This window comes from Triticum aestivum, chromosome 1B (genome assembly GCF_018294505.1).
Source record: "Triticum aestivum cultivar Chinese Spring chromosome 1B, IWGSC CS RefSeq v2.1, whole genome shotgun sequence".
In the NCBI taxonomy this organism is placed as follows: domain Eukaryota; kingdom Viridiplantae; phylum Streptophyta; class Magnoliopsida; order Poales; family Poaceae; genus Triticum; species Triticum aestivum.
The window spans coordinates 235,539,507-235,551,128 of record NC_057795.1 but is presented as its reverse complement, the minus strand read 5'-3'; positions in this window follow the sequence as shown (position 1 = coordinate 235,551,128).

Genomic DNA, 11,622 nt, shown 5'->3' with positions numbered 1-11,622 from the left:
ATCTTCTTGACGATGAATTTGTCGATCATCTCTTCACTTCCTAAGCCGGCAATCTCATTTGTGGTGAGAGCAAGCCTAGAGTACATTTCAGCGACACCTTCACCATCCTTCATTTTGAACTTGTCAAGTTGACTTTGAAGCACATCCAACTTGGATTCCTAGACAGAGTCGGTGCCTTCATGCATATCAATCAAAGTATCCTAAATATCCTTTGCATTCTCAAGACGGCTGATTTTGTTGAATTCTTCGGGGCACAGTCCGTTGAAGAGGATATCGCAAGCTTGAGAATTGTAGTGCAACATCTTCAATCTTCCGCGGTAGCTTCACGATTTGGTTCTCTCCCATCAAAGAATTCACCTTGCAAACCAATACACACAATAGCCCAAACGACAGGGTTATGTCCAAGAATATGCATTTTCATCTTATGTTTCCAACTAGCAAAATTAGTACCATCAAAGTAAGGACCTCTACGGTGGTAATTTCCCTCACTAGATGCCATACTCTCCTAGGTTGTGAAACCAGGGCTATGATCACCAAATCTATGGAAATCAAGGCAAATGGAGACCAAAGCTCAGATACCACTTGTAGGATCGAAAGTATGTCTAGAGGGGAGGTGATTAGACTACTTGACCAAATAAAAACTTAACCTTTTCCCAATTTTAGTCCTTGGCAGATTTTAGCAACTTAGCACAAGTCAAGCAATCTCAATACAATTCAAGCAAGCATGCAAAGAGTATATGGGCCGCGGAAAGTAAAGCATGCAACTTGCTAGAAAGTAAACGGGAGGAGTTTGGAGGGAGCAAACGCAATGTCGACACGGAGATTTTTGGCGTGGTTCCGATAGGTGGTGCTATCGTGCATCCACGTTGATGGAGACTTCAACCCATGAAGGGTAACGGTTGCGCGAGTCCACAGAGGGCTTCACCCATGAAGGGTCCATGAAGAAGCAACCTTGTCTATCCCACAATGGCCATCGCCCACGAAGGACTTGCCTCACTAGGGTAGATCTTCACAAAGTAGGCGATCTCCTTGCCCTTACAAACTCCTTGGTTCAACTCCACAATCTTGACGGAGGCTCCCAAGTGACACCTAACAAATCTAGGAGACACCACTCTCCAAAAGGTAATAGATGGCGCGTTGATGATGAACTCCTTGCTATTATGCTTCAAATGATAGTCTCCCCAACACTCAACTCTCTCACACACAGATTTGGCTATGGTGGAAAGATTATTTGAGTGGAAAGCAACTTGGGGATGGCTGGAGATCAATATTCTTGTGGTAGGATTGGAATATCTTGGTGTCAACACATGAGTAGGTGGTTCTCTCTCAGAAAATGAGTAGTGGAAGTGTAGGTATGTTCTGATGGCTCTCCTCTCGAATGAGGAATGGGTGGAGGGGTATATATAGCCTCCACACAAAATCTAACCATTACACATAGATTCCCAAACTCGGTGGGACCGAAACATAAAACTCGGTCAGACCGATCCAGGTAAAAATATGAACGTTAGAGTTTTCGGTGGGACCAACTTAGTCATCTCGATGAGACCAATGTGCTAGGGTTAGGGCATAACGTAATCTTGGTGTGACCGATCGCATAAACTCGGTGGGACCGATTTTAGCAATAGGCACAGAGAGGGTTGGTCAGGCAAACTCGGTGGGACTGATTCGCCGAAGTGTTATGAAAAGGAAATAGGGAGTTTGCAATGCAGACTCGGTGGGACCAATTTTCTCATTTCGGTGTGACTGAAATGTTACAAAAAGGAAACAGGGAGTTTGCAATCCCATCTCGGTGAGACCGAGATCCCAATCGGTGAAACCGAAGTAACTAGGATTTGTGGCAGTGGTTATGTTAAATGAAACTCGGTGGCCGAATTTGACTTTTAGGTTTAGGACATATGTGGATGTGAGAAAGTGGTTGAGGGTTTTGGAGCATATCACTAAGCATTTTGAGCATGTAAGTGAAAGTGCAACTATCCCTAGGTGGTTTTGGTAATTCCTAACATATAGCTCATTGAACTAATGCTATTTCAAGTTGAATATTTCAGGAAAGCTCAACGATTGGCATGGCATGGATGAGAAAAGTGGACCCCTCAAAATGCTAAGGACAAAAGGATTGGCTCAAGCTCAAAGCTCAAGACTCTACATTTTATATTTTAGTGATCCAAGATCACATTGAGTCTATAGGAAAAGCCAATCTATCAAGGAGGGATGAGGTGTTGCTTAATGGCTTAGTTGCTCAAAATGCTTAGTGATATGCTCCAAAGCCCTCAACTACTTTCTCATATCCACATATGACCTAAACCAAAAGTCAAACTCGGCCCCACCGATTCTTTCTATCCGGCGCCACCGAGTTTAGATGTCATAGCCACTGCCACAAACCCTAGAAAAATCAGTCTCACCAATAGGGATCTCGGTCTCACCGAGATGGGATTGTAATCTCTCTATTTCCCTTCGTAACATTTCGGTACCATCGAGATGAGCGATCGGTCCCATCGAGATTGCAATGTAAACTCTCTGTTTCCTTTTCGTAACATTTGGGTCTCACCGAAATGAGCAAACCGGTCCCACCGAGTTTACCTGACCAACTCTCTAGTTAGCTTATTACCAAAATCGGTCCCATCGAGTTTGTGTAATCGTTCTCATCGAGATTACGTTATGCCCTAACCCTAACCATATCGGTCCTACCGAGTTGCATGTCGGTCCCACCGAAAATCCTAACGGTCACTAGATTTGCTGAATCGGTCCGACCGAGTTTCTCAATTCGGTCCCACCGAGTTTGGCAAGTTGTGTGTAACGGTTAGATTTTGTGTGGAGGCTATATATACCCCTCCACCTCCTCTTCATTCGTGGAGAGAGCCATCAGAACAAACCTACACTTCCAACTTGCATTTTCTGAGAGAGAACCACCTACACTTGTGTTGAGGCCAAGATATTCCATTCCTACCATATGAATCTTGATCTCTAGCCTTCCCCAAGTTGCTTTCCACTCAAATCTTCTTTCCACCAAATCCAAATCCCGTGAGAGAGAGTTGAGTGTTGGGGAGACTATCATTTGAAGCACAAGAGCAAGGAGTTCATCATCAACACACCATTTGTTACTGCTTGGAGAGTGGTGTCTCCTAGATTGGCTAGGTGTCATTTGGGAGCCTCCGACAAGATTGTGGAGTTGAACCAAGGAGTTTGTAAGGGCAAGGAGATCGCCTAATTCGTGAAGTTCTATCGCTAGTGAGGCAAGTCCTTCGTGGGCGACGGCCATGGTGGGCAATGTTGCTTCTTCGTGGACCCTTCGTGGGTGGAGCCCTCCGTGGACTCGCGCAACCGTTACCCTTCGTGGGTTGAAGTCTCCATCAACGTGGATGTATGATAGCACCACCTATCGGAACCACGACAAAAACATCCGTGTCTCCAATTGCGTTTGAATTCTCCGAACCCTTCCCTTTACATTCTTGCAAGTTGCATGCTTTACTTTCTGCTGCTCATATACTCTTTGCATGCTTGCTTGAATTGTGTTAAGATTGCTTGAATTGTGCTAAGTTAGCTAAAATCTGCCAAAGACTAAAATTGGGAAAAGGATAAGTTTTTATTTGGTCAAGTAGTCTAATCACCCCCCCTCTAGACATACTTTCGATCCTACAAGTGGTATCAGAGCCTTGGTCTCCATTTGCTTTGATTTCCATAGCTTTTGGTAGTCATAGCCTTGGTTTCACAACCTAGGAGAGTATGGCGTCTAGCGAGGGAAACTATCACCATAGAGGTCCTTACTTTGATGGTACTAATTTTTCTAGTTGGAAGCATAAGATGAAAATGCATATTCTTGGACATAACCCCGCCGTTTGGGCTATTGTGTGTATTGGCTTGCAAGGTGAATTCTTTCATGGGAGAGAACTGAACCGTGAAGCTACCGCGGAAGAGTTGAAGATGCTGCAATACAATGCTCAAGCTTGTGATATCCTCTTCAACGGATTGTGCCCCGAAGAATTCAACAAAATCAGCTGTCTTGAGAATGCAAAGGAAATTTGGGATAGATTGATTGATATGCACGAGGGTACCGACTCCGTCAAGGAATCCTAGTTGGATGTGCTTCAAAGTCATCTTGACAAGTTCAAAATGAAGGATGGTGAAGGTGTCGCTGAAATGTACTCTAGGCTTGCTCTTATCACAAATGAGATTGCTGGCTTAGGAAGTGAAGAGATGACCGACAAATTCATCATCAAGAAGATCTAAGAGCTTTGGACGGAAAATATGATACCATGTGCACATTGATCCAAATGATGCCCAATTACAAAGATCTCGAGCCAACGGAAGTCATTGGAAGAATTGTTGCTCACGAGATGTCACTCAAGGATAAGGAGGAGCTCCACAACAAGTCAAGTGGTGCTTACAAAGCCTCATGTGAAGCCCCCACATTAGTGAGAAACAGACCTTCAATGAAGAATTGAGCCTAATGGTGAAGAACTTCAACAAGTTTTACAAGAGTAGAAGCAAAGAGAGAAGCTCCAAGTCAAGGTCCTACAATGACAAACGATCTTCTAGTCGAGAGCGTAATTGCTACAATTGTGGAAGACCCGAACACTATTCCAATGAGTGTATGACATCCTACAAAAGAAGAGACGAATCACATAAGAGGAGAAGTAGAAGAGAGGAATCACCACCAAGAGAGAGAAGGAGTAGAGATGATCGTTATGAACGAAGAACATCCCAGAGAAGCAAGGATTCAGAAAGGAAGGACAAGTCATCAAGGAGCTACACAAAATGAAGACATCAAGCTCATGTTGGTGAATGGGTATCCGTCTCCGACTCCGACAATCACTCCAAGAGAAGCTATCACTCCGACTCCGAATATACTCAAGATGAAGGTGTTGCCGGTCTAGCACTTGTGTCAACCAACTCCTACGACATATTTGATTCACCAAATGAAGGACTTGGAAGATGCTTCATGGCTAAAGGCCCAAAGGTATCACACCCCGAGTATGTTGATTTCAATAGTGATGAAGATGACTTGCTAGGTGATGATGATTTACTTGTTGACAACTCTAGTGATGAATACTATGATGAAACGTCAATTAATCATGCTAATCAAGATAAAACGAATGACAATGATAAGGAGAAGATTGAGCTTCTAACTAAAGAACTAAACACTCTTAAGTTAGCTCATGAAACTATCTTAGAAGACCATCGAGAACTTTTAAGGACTCGTGAGAAGTTACGCTTTGAAAAGCTCAACCTCGAGCAAGAGCATGAGTTCTTAAAGGCAATCAATGATGATCTTCGTAAGAAAAGTTCTTCTTACATTGCCAAGTGTTTACTCTTATCTACTTACATGCCTCAAGTCAAGTCTAGTAACAAGAACAAGAAGGATTCTTCCTCTAGTAGTAACAATAATCATGCTAAATCCAATGTTGTTGCTTCTAGTAGTTCTCTTGATTCCACTAATGATTCTCTTAGCCAAGTTACACTTGAGCAAGAAAATAGCTTATTGAAGGGAATTATAGAGAAAGGTGTTTACAAGAGCCTTGCCGGGAGTAAGCAATTCGAGGAAATTGTACGCAAGCAAGGAAGGCACCGGAAGAACCAAGGTGTTGGTTTTGAACGAAAGTTCAATGCCAATGGAGTTGAGTGGGAAGGAGATCAATACCCAAAGACGAAGTTTGTTCCTCAACAAGAGAAGTATGACCCTACTTCCTTCAAAGGGACACAAGCTCAAGATGATCTTCCACCACAAGACCACAAGCAAAAAGGCAAGGATAAGCTTCAAGAGGAGATTGATGCATTTGAAGAAGCTCCTAAGGCCTTGGTAAAGTGGGTTCCCAAGACTACATCAAGTTCTACTTCATCAAGTACGACTACAACTCCAAGGATTCTCATCAAGATGATGTGGATCCCGAAGAAGAAGAACTAGAGAGTTCTTGAGGGTGACTCCGCCAACATATTTCACTCATACCATTTTGGCAAGAACAAGTGCAATCAACTTCCACATATTGCACTAGTTCAAGGAGTCACAAACCCTCTTGTTGGTAAGACAAGGGACAAGGTAACCTAATGTTTTCATAGACATCATCTTGTGTGTGCAACACTCTATGTCTATGGATATCCTTGTTTGTTCCTTGTGGGACTAACCCGTGTAGGTATTGAAGGTGCAACTCACTCCAAAGGATTGATCCAAATGATCTACATCAACATTGAGCATCCACATCTTCAACACCTACATGAAGTCATCATCGACAAAACCCAAGGTTAGTTCATCCCTCTTAAGGGGGGATCTCACATATAGGGGGAGCTTTACTCTAAGAATTGAGTCAAAGCAACTCTAATGCTATGAACACAACAATGCTTTATGTAAAAGTGGTAACCCCACTTGAGCTTAAATGATGAGTATGACCTATGATCAAATGTTCTCATTTGACTCCTAACTTAGTATACTCATATATAGATGACCTAGTCATCGCCAATTGCTTGATAGATGCTAGAATTGGTTGTGCATGCTTTGCCACATATTTCATTTGCCATTTTATTGTGTGAGCATGTTGGTTGCATATTTTACTCATTCAAGGACATCCACTTGTTGTTTTGATTGTTTGGTTCCTTTTTGTTTGCCAAGTGGATGGAAAAGAATGCCTAAGAACCTTCTCTAGCTATCTATGCTTTTCTTGTCTCAAACTCTATTCATGCTACATCACAAAATTTGATCAAGTCAGATTTGAACCACTCTATGTGAGGAGCACTCGGAGTCCCCGATTCGTCATAGACTTAAACTTCCAAAACTTCTTTGTGCATTTCGGTCTGACTGATTCTTCCATTTCGGTCATACCAAGATCACTAAGTCAATCTAGGTTTTCAATCTCGATGTAACCGATTTGAACTTTTCCGTCACACCGAGTTGCTGCAACTGGTTGCAGTTATGCATCTCGGTGCCACCGAGTTGTTCCACTCGGTCACACTGACAGGATCATGCTATATATATCCACGTGTCAAATTTTGGAAATTTCTCCGAACTCTTTCGCCCGCGCTCAGCCTGCTCTGCCTCCCTGGGTCTCTGGATCGTCCTCCTCGTCGCCAGTTGCCTCCCGCCGCTGGTCTCCGCCACCGTCAATGGGAATCGTCTCCGTCGTTGCCGCCGTAGCAAGTCCATTGCCGAACTAGGGTATGGACTTGATCTTTGTGCTATTCCTAACTCTGAATCCCTAGCACATTGTTTTGCCATTAATCTTGCCACGATTGAGATCATCTTATCCACCAAAAACACTCCGTAGATTAGATGTGAATTGAAAATTTATGGTTAGGTTTCCGCCGAAACCCGGACCAACCGAGTTGTAGAACTCGGTTCCATTGATTCGGCTAATGCCATTGCACATGTGATTCTCAGTCTGACCGAGAATTGCAAATCGGTGTGACCGAGTTTAGGACTTTGTGAAACCCTAGCAGTCTCGGTGCCACCGAACTATGACTCGGTCTAACCGAGTTCACTAGTTTAGGTTCCAAAAGCTGCTTCGGTATCACCGAGTTTACAAATCGGTAGATCCGAAATGCTTTCTGTGGAAAACTAAAACTAAGTTTTTGACTCATTCTTTTGCAAAAACCTCTGTATTTTGTGATGCTCATATACTCTACCTCATCTATATCTATTCACAGGGTCTGCTGTCAGTGTTTGCAACATGTCTAATCAAAGTGACAGTCAGAACAAGTCTGAGGAGCAGGTTCAGATGAGTGAGGGCACTAGTCCCTCTAGCAGCTATGATGAGGGTAGCAGGAGCACACCCAACAACTTACCAGGGCCAGAAAGAAGAGAACCTCAGATTCTGAGGATGAAGACTATGTGGCTGTTGAGGATGAGGCCACTTCCAAGAAGAAGGTGCTCAAGAAGGAGTATGGCACAGCTGCTGCCACTAAACCAGGAATGCAGAAGAAGGCACCTGCAAGAAGGATTCCCACTTCCAAACCTAGGAAGGTTGCCACTGGTGAAACCATGAAATTCACCATTGAGTCTGAAGATGAAGCTGTTGGCCAGGACAAGAAGAAGAATAGAGTCAGAACCACTACTGCCAAAGTACTTGGCAATCCCTCTATGAGGAGAGACTCAGAAGAAGAAGAGGAAGAGGTTGTTGCACCAGCACCCAAAGCTCAAAAGCTCATGGGTGATGCCATCAGGTCAGGGGTTGCTTCATTAAAGCCCAAAGAAGCTCCCAAGGCAGCAGTTCCAAAGCCCAAATCTGCAACCAAGAGGAATACAAGGAACATTCTTGCTGGAGAGAAGAACAAGGCCCCAGTGCCTGAAGCTGCTGTTGAAGAAGAAGATGATGAGGAACATGTCTTGAGAAAGTTGAAGCCCAAAATTCCAGATCACAATGATGTTCATCCTGTAGCTGAGGATATGAAGCTGAGGAAGGATGCAGGACTCAGGCAATGGAGATTGACTGATCCCTACGCAGTCAGGAGGAGAACTGTTGTGGACTACAGGTTCCATACAAAGGAACAGCAGGACTTCTATGAGACAGTGCTGCTTGACAAGAAGCCAAGTGTCTGTGATATGAGATGGGTAGACTGGGAGTACATCAGGAAAAATGAAGAGCATTATCCAGGGGTGTATGACAGTTTCAATGCTTGTGGAGTGGATAACTTTGTTGGGCAGAAGCTCACAAAGTGGAATGATGAGCTTATTATGCAGTTCTACTCCACAGCTCACTTCTACCCAGATGGAAAGATTGTCTGGATGTCTGAAGGTACTAGGTACCAATCATCAGTTAAAGAATGGGCAAAGTTGATCAATGCACCTAAGGAAAATGAGGATGACTTGGATGTCTATGCCAAGAAGCAGAAGGATCACAACTCCATGGCACACATGTACAGAGAGATCCCAGATGTTGCTATTGAGACACACAAGTTTGGGTCAGTACATTACCTTTTGTCGGGACTGCCAACAATCAACTAGATCCTCAGGCACACTCTTTTGCCTAAGTCTGGAGATCACAAGATGATCAGAGGCCATGCCATCAACCTACTTCACATATTTGATGTGCCTCAAAAGTTCAAGGTCATGAGCCTCATAGTGGAAACTATCAAGAGGACTGCTGCAGATGAGAAGAGAAGTTGTGGGTATGCCCCACAGATCCAGGAGCTCATCAACTCCAAGATGGAAACAAGCACATACCTCTTGGACAAGGAACACATGCCCATCTATCCAGATTTTGAGGACAACACAGTGGTAATGGATGAAGATGAACCATCTTCTGTGCAAGCACAAGCAAAGAAGGAAAAGGCAAGGACTGAAAAGGCTGCAAAGATGCCAACCATTGATGAGGCATCTCAGTACTTCTTGAAGAGCAAGTAGGATCAGCTTTGCTACTTGATTGCCTCCACTCTGAGATTGAGAAGGGATTGGCCACCCTGACTCAAAACCAGGAGAGCCTGGAGAGGATCATGGAGCAGAAGTTCTATGACTTGGATGTGAAGGTCACTGAGATACAGTCAGTTGTTGAGCAACTTCAGGATGACATGCAGGAGAGGAAGGGCAAGACTACTACTGATGCTTTTGCCAGAATGCCCAGGAGCCAGAGATCAGCTACAGTGCATGTTCCAGACACCAGAGCCACTTCATCTGCACCAGCTACAACTTCTATGCAACCAACTCCAGCACCTACTCCACCAACTCCATCCACATCAACTGAAGTCTTCGTCCAAGGAGCCATCTCTACATCACCACCTGAAGACCAAGCCTGAGAATCGATTTAGTGCTATGCATTTTCTATGAACTTTTTGGTAACTTGTTGCCAAAGGGGGAGAAAAATATATAGATCACAAGCTTCGAGAGAGAGTGTTGCTTTTGTTCTCTCTTGTTTTGGTGGTTGAACTTTATTTGCTTGTTTGAGATACTTTATGCTTTTGTGAGATACTTGGATGATCATGTGTTTGATCATATGCTACCTTAATGCTTGTTGGATGACATTATCCTTTTATCTCTATATAATCATTCACTTTGCTTGGTGATGAGTGCATGTATTTAATTATTATCATTTTGAGCGCTCCACCAAGATGTATGTGACATGAAAGAGTAACTCATGATCCTAACTCATTGTGCATTTGCAGTCCAAAGCAAATCCTAAACTATGCACACATTTAGGGGGAGCTCTTACATTTCACATACTTCTCAAAGCGGCAATGTTTTTCAATCTTATTATCATTTGTCGAGGCTTTGATCTATATGTTGTCATCAGTTACCAAAAAGGGGGAGATTGAAAGTGCAACTATCCCTAGGTGGTTTTGGTAATTCCTAACAACATATAGCTCATTGAGCTAATGCTATTTCAAGTTGAATATTTCAGGAAAGCTGAATGATTGGCATGACATGGATGAGAAAAGTGGACCCCTCAAAATGCTAAGGACAAAAGGATTGGCTCAAGCTCAAAGCTCAAGACTCTACATTTTATATTTTAGTGATCCAAGATCACATTGAGTCTATAGGAAAAGCTAATACTATCAAGGAGGGATGAGGTGTTGCTTAATGGCTTACTTGCTCAAAATGCTTAGTGATATGCTCCAAAGCCCTCAACTACTTTCTCATATCCACATATGACCTAAACCAAAAGTCAAACTCGGCCCCACCGATTCTTTCTATCCGGCGCCACCGAGTTTAGATGTCATAGCCACTGCCACAAACCCTAGGCAAATCGGTCTCACCGATAGGGATCTCGGTCTCACCAAGATGGGATTGTAATCTCTTTGTTTCCCTTCATAACATTTTGGTACCACCGAGATGAGTGATCGGTCCCACCGAGATTGCAATGTAAACTCTCTGTTTCCTTTTCGTAACATTTTGGTCTCACCGAAATGAGCGAACCGGTCCCACCGAGTTTACCTGACCAACTCTCTGGTTAGCTTATTACCAAAATCGGTCCCACCGAGTTTGTGTAATCGGTCTCACCGAGATTACGTTATGCCCTAACCCTAACCATATCGGCCCTACCGAGTTGCATGTCGGTCCCACCGAAAATCCTAACAGTCACTAGATTTGCTGAATCGGTCTGACCGAGTTTCTCAATTCGGTCCCTCCGAGTTTGGCAAGTTGTGTGTAACTGTTAGATTTTGTGTGGAGGATATATATACCCCTCCACCTCCTCTTCATTCGTGGAGAGAGCCATCAGAATGAACCTACACTTCCAGCTTGCATTTTCTGAGAGAGAACCACCTACACTTGTGTTGAGGCCAAGATATTCCATTCCTACCATATGAATCTTGATCTCTAGCCTTCCCCAAGTTGCTTTCCACTCAAATCTTCTTTCCACCAAATCCAAATCCTGTGAGAGAGAGTTGAGTGTCGGGGAGACTATCATTTGAAGCACAAGAGCAAGGAGTTCATCATCAACACACCATTTGTTACTTCTTGGAGAGTGGTGTCTCCTAGATTGGCTAGGTGTCACTTGGGAGCCTCCGACAAGATTGTGGAGTTGAACCAAGGAGTTTGTAAGGACAAGGAGATCGCCTACTTCGTGAAGATCTACCGCTAGTGAGGCAAGTCCTTCGTGGGCGACGGCCATGGTGGGATAGACAGGTTTGCTTCTTCATGGACCCTTTGTGGGTGGAGCCCTCCGTGGACTCGCGCAACCGTTACCCTTTGTGGGTTGAAGTCTC